The following is a 6,056-nucleotide window of genomic DNA, read 5'->3' as shown; positions in this document are numbered from 1 at the left end:
ATCTTAGAGGGATATTTTTGGGGGGGAAAGTATTTTTTCAGGGTGACGCAGCTAGGTGGGTGGTGTAGTGGTGTTAGGTTGGGGATGAAATTAAGGTGGGTAGGGAGGTAGGAGGAGTAGGGTGGGTAGTGGGGGCGGGAGGGTAGATGGGTAGGTGAGTGGGCCTGCTCCGTCACCATGACTGGGGAAGATAGTGTGAAATTTCTACTGTTGTTTTAATACTTTGTGATGCGGTATACAGTGTTTGGTGTGTGGTATTCCTTCTCGTTACTATTTGTGGAGCTATTGATAACATACATACATACTCTGTAACGTACATATATACATACTCACATACAGATATATACACACACACATACAGATTCATACACACAGTCACAATAAAACACAGTTCTGTTACACATACGTACACACATTCTTCAGTATTATAAGGCACTTTCCTCGACAAGTCCCATGTGGTCTAGTGGCTAGGATACCTGGCTTTCACCCAGGAGGTCCGGGTTCGATTCCCGGCATGGGAAGGATTTTGTGGTGTAATGGTGAGTCTGGCCATCGTGTGGACCCGGGTTCGGAACCTCTTCTCCGCGTTTATCTTATCCACGTATATTATGGAGGTCACTGAGGTGCTGAGAGAGAAACAGTCATGAATAAAGACTGAAGGATTAACTTATAGGTCTTAAAATGGCAACCAATAATTATCTACCTCCACAAACACACCCTGACCCCCTAATGACATGTCAGGTCAACCAGCAGTGACCCTAACGCTGACCTCTGTGTATGTGTGTGTTTGTGTGAATAATAATAATAATAATAATAATAATAATAATAATAATTAAATGTTTGTTGAAAGAACATGGCAGCCGGAAGGGTGACAATATACAGTTACATAATTGGTGACTGGGTCACTTGATTGACCAATAATATACAAGTAATATAAGTGATACAAATATAATAACTAGGTGAGGAGAAGGTCATACTACAGGCCAGTTCAACAAAGTGACTGTACAAAAGGTAAGATTGACTGGGAGTGAATACACTGGTTGAGTACAAGTTGTTGATAATGTTTACAATGGTGTGTGTGTGTGTGTGTGTGTGTGTGTGTGTCTGTCTCTGTGTGTGTGTGTGTGTGTGTGTGTGCCTGAACCAGTTTACTGTACAAACTCATGAGACAAATATAATCTCCCCTTTCCTCCCCTCCCTTTCCTCCCCTCCCCCTCCTCCCCTCCCCCTCCTCCCCTCCCGTAAGGCTAGATACTTCTGATAAAACATCTATGTCACTCTACTGCGTCACCATTCATCGTCTTTCCAAGGATTCTATATCTATACTGTAATACAGTGACCAGAATCGAACTGCGAAGTACAAGTGAGGTCTAACAAGGGCAAGATATAGTTTTAAGATTAGGTTAGGTTAGGTTATGTTTGTACAGTAATGAAAACCAGTTCAAACACACACACACACACACACACACACACACACACACACACACACACACACACTAAAATGGAAACAGCAGCGGGTCTATATGGTCAGTCCCGTTTACACCCAACCCCTATCGCTCATATATCCATCCAGCCTCTGTTTGAAGCTATCCAGCGTATTAGAGTTAATGATGATGTTTGGTAACTTGTTCCATTCATCCACTACTCTGTTCCCAAACCAGTTTTTACCAATTTCTCGCCACATATAACCCCATGTAGATATTGACTGCACCCGAACAATAAGTCATTCTTGTTGATACTCTACACACACAAACACTACACCTGAGATACGCTGATTACTATGTGAGGTCAGGGACAGGTGTGTCAGAGCCCCAGTTGCCTCAGGTAAACTGATGAAGAGTTTACAAAAGGCCTTCTGTATTCTAAGTTTACTTCTCCTATTCTAACCTATCCTATTCTAGCCTGACCTAACCTATCTTGATTTGACCTAGCGTAACCTATCCTGACGTAACCTAATCTAACCTAACCTGACCTATCCTTACCTAACCTATCATGACTTAACCCATCCTGGCTTAACCTATCCTAACCTAACCTATCCTTGCCTAAACTATAGTGACTTAACATATCCTGACCTAACCTATCCTGACTTAACCTATCCTAACCTAACCTATCCTGGCCTAAACTATAGTGACTTAACATATCCTGACCTAACCTATCCTGACTTAACCTATCCTGACCTAACCTGTCCTGACTTAACCTATCCTGACCTAATGTAACATATTTTAATGTACCTAACGTATCATCATTGAGTATGACTTTGCTTGGGAGATTGGTATCCCCACATCCCCTGAGCAACGCTCCTGTGCATTATGTAGAAGACCCGACAGCGGCACCCTTATCCACTACCTCCTAAGATGTCCCCACACACAACGCTTCCGTGACGCCTGCTGGACCACGACCCCCTGACGATGATCCTCCCCATACTGGCCAGATATTATGTAAAGAACATTGATTATGTGTTGAAGGAATATCCTTCCTTCCTTAGGCTTTAGTAAGCCCCTTTATAATATTTATACTGTATATACTTGTCACACTTGCCAGATGCTTCTGGTGTCATTGTACCTAGTGACAGCACCAGGATCCCGCTTCCTCTATCAAGGAATAAATAATTGAAATTGAAAATGTACCTAAATTTAATGTAACATAGTTCATAAACTAAATTACTCTTATATTGACTTTTTATTTTTTTTCATTTATTTATTTATTTATTAACTCTTTTATTCTCTCTTTTACTTACTTTTACTTTTTCTTTATTATCCAATTCTCTTTTCTTCTGTGTTCGTTATACTTGTGAGATGAGGAAAGTGTTTGGTTATGTTAGTCAGAGTGTAGGCCGACAGAGGTCCACCAGGTCAGGGGAACTAAGATGCAACACTTCAGATGAAATACTTATTACTTATAACACCAAAGACATGCATCACAATGTTCTAGTCAACACAAGGGAACTGAGAAGCAATGGTTCTTCATTTATTAACGATGTTACTCAAATTGAACAGCTACACTAAAGGACCAATAACCTATCTTCCGAGCTAGCTACCCAGGGAAACAGATAGCCCTAATAGGTGCTCACATTATGGCCCGCCAGGTGAGGTGACACGTCCACACCTCACTCTCTCTAACAACAGACTACGTCAGCCTACAAGGGACCACACAACTTTATGACGTCACGCCTCATAGGCTTTCTCATTGGTCGAAGGCAGCCCTAAGGCCTTCATACTATTGGCTTGAAATTGGCGGGAACTCCCAGGAGGCAGGAAACTCATGACATTGTTACACTAACCTATCCTGACTTAACCTATCATGACCAAACCTATCCTGACCTAACCTATACTAACCTAACCTATTCTGACTTAACCTATCATGACCAAACCTATCCTGACCTAACCTATCATGACCAAACCTATCCTGACCTAACCTATACTAACCTAACCTATTCTGACCTAACCTATCATGACCAAACCTAACCTATCATGACCTAACCTATCCTATCTTAACCTACCCTGGCCTAACTTAACATATCCTATTGTATCCTATCCTGACTTAACCTGTCCTTATCTAACGTATCCTAACTTAATCTCACCTAACCTAACCTAACCAACACGCTTCTAACCTAACACACACACACACACACACACACACACACACACACTACTACTTTGCCGTCACTGGTAATCGAGGCTGACGATCATCCAGCTATGATACAATGATATGAGTTATTAAGGATGTCACCTACAGTAGGTTGGTGAGTTCTGGGGTGACTAAAGAGGCCGATACGGGACCGGCAGAGTCGTCCACAGATGTTGCACGTGTGGGGGGCTACATCTAGTGCGGGAGGGGCGGCGGCAGCGTCTTTCTGGCGTTGGCGCTTGTCTGCCTCGGTATACAGTCGGGTTAACTCGAAAGTATTGACACCTTCTCGTGGTGCTCCTCCAAGCGTTACGGTGTGCAGTAATCGTCTCCCAGGTGAGGGGGTCCATTTGGCACCTTTTCAGGTTTGTCTTAAGACTATCCTTATACCTTTTCAGTTGGCCGCCAGCGTTACGTTTACTATTCGTTAGGTGACTGTAAAGTAGCTGCTTTGGCAGTCTACTGTCGTCCATGTGGGTAACATGGCCAGTCCAGCGTAGTTGTTCATGGATAATGGTAGCCTCGATGCTCCTACAGTTGGTGTCAGCGAGAATACTGGCATTTGTTCTCTCGGAGGATGGAACGTAGACTACGTTGGTGAAAGTTTTTAAGTGCCTTGAGGTGCCTCCTGTATGTGACCCGTGTCTCGCTGCCACACACACACACCTTGTCGACATCGTGGTGTTTTTTAAGAACGTGATACACAATACTGAGAAGCTTGTGAAAGACTTAAGGCAATACACATTGTGAAAGAGAACTTCACCCACTGAATATATGAAGCTTTGTGAAACCCGGACCTGACATTACCTAACACTGACCTAACACTAACGAGACCTAATATTAACCTAACGTTACCTAACCTGATACTAACCTAACCTAACCTAACCTAATACTAACCTAACCTCACCTTAGGTTGTGTTAGGGTGATTGAATATTCAGGAAAAATAAGCTGGGGTGTCTAATGTTCATGTGATCCATTATTAATCTAGACTCTCTCTCTAGAGTCTAGAGAGTGAGGCCCTATCACCTCCCCCTGTCAACAGACAGCGTCATTAAGGTACACCCCAAACTAACACACACACACCTGCACAAATACCTTCCCATCAATCACACACACATACATACACACCTGTGAACTAAATCTGACAGGTGTAATATGCAAATGAGATGGTTTGAATAAGAAACACTATTATAGAGGCCCAATATATGTCCCCGCCTGACCTAATGTGATTCGAGTTGTTTACTGGTGATGTTTATATAATATTTCTTGTGTGCTGTTAATATTAAGGTTTACAGCGCCCATCTGGGAAGGATGCGTAGTTCATGCTTGCCTTTATGACTCATGCATTAAGGGCGTAAAAGCCTGAAGGGTCATGGGTTTTATCAGCAAGTTACATAAAGTGAGAGAATGACGAGTGTGTGGGGGGAAAGTTCCCGGTACAATTTATCTGTTTATGTCAGAGTGTGGCAGGTCCCTAACGCCAGGCCTGTGACTAGGAGGAGGGAGATCTGGTCAGGGAGGGAAGAGGTGTTGGTAACAGCTGGGGACCTGTAGGAGGAGGTCATAGGGCAAGTGAGGATGCAGTGAGGGAGGGTGTGAGAGTCGGGTTGGCCACAAAGTTTACAAACAGTGCGGCCAGGCTCAGGGTTGCCAATGTACTCCCATAGGTACCTGTACCCTAGGCGCAGTCTCATGTACATAATCTGTTGAGATCGAGTCAGAGATTGATACTCTTTGTAGTGGCGGTTGTCGTCACCCGGTGTCGAGGATGGTGTAGAAGCTTCTCACCAAATTTGCAGATGAGGCCGTGGTGATGGTCAGTGAGAGTCGAAAGGGTCAGTGTGTTGAGCGCTTCTTGATATGTGGAGTAGGAAGGGGAGAGAATAATCTTGCATGCCCTCTTTTGCACTTTTTCTAGGTGTTTACGTTGTGTGGCATTTAGGGAGGAAGACCAGGTGGGGAGGCATAGGTGAGCTTGGGAAGTATGAATGTTGAGTAAACACTGAGGAGCTCGGGTGCAGGAACTCCGAGGGACTTGAGTCGGCGGAGGAGGTGGAGACGGAAACTGGAGGATTTGACAACTTCACTGACGTGTGGTTTCCAATTTAGTTTGTTGTCTATGGTGACGCCGAGGAGCTTCGTGGAATCTACAACCTGGAGTGTGTTCGGACCTAAAGTAATGGAAGGAGGTGGGACAATGTCGGAGGAGAGGTTGATGTGCATAACCATGGTCTTGGTATGGTTGATGGTGACGTGGTTGTTGGTGGCCCAGTTTTGGAGACTGTTCAATAAATCCTGAAGGGCGGTATAGTCGGGAGCAAATTGTTGACGCTGATCCCAATGGTCACATATTTCCAGCGAGCAGGGGTTTCTCTTAGGGCATCATTGATAAGCATAAGGAAGCAGAGTGGTCCCATCTTGGTGCCTT

General features: G+C 44.1%; 1 non-coding gene across 1 annotated transcript; it reads left to right on the top strand.

Moving 5' to 3' along the window:
* Positions 1–449: 449 nt before the first annotated feature.
* Trnae-uuc lies at positions 450–521 on the top strand. The gene has a single exon. It is a non-coding gene; the product is annotated as a tRNA-Glu (tRNA).
* The last annotated feature ends 5,535 nt before the right edge of the window (positions 522–6,056 follow it).

This window comes from Homarus americanus, unplaced genomic scaffold, assembly GCF_018991925.1.
Source record: "Homarus americanus isolate GMGI-L3 unplaced genomic scaffold, GMGI_Hamer_2.0 scaffold46583, whole genome shotgun sequence".
Lineage (NCBI taxonomy): Eukaryota > Metazoa > Arthropoda > Malacostraca > Decapoda > Nephropidae > Homarus > Homarus americanus.
This window is presented reverse-complemented; position numbering and strand designations above follow the sequence as displayed.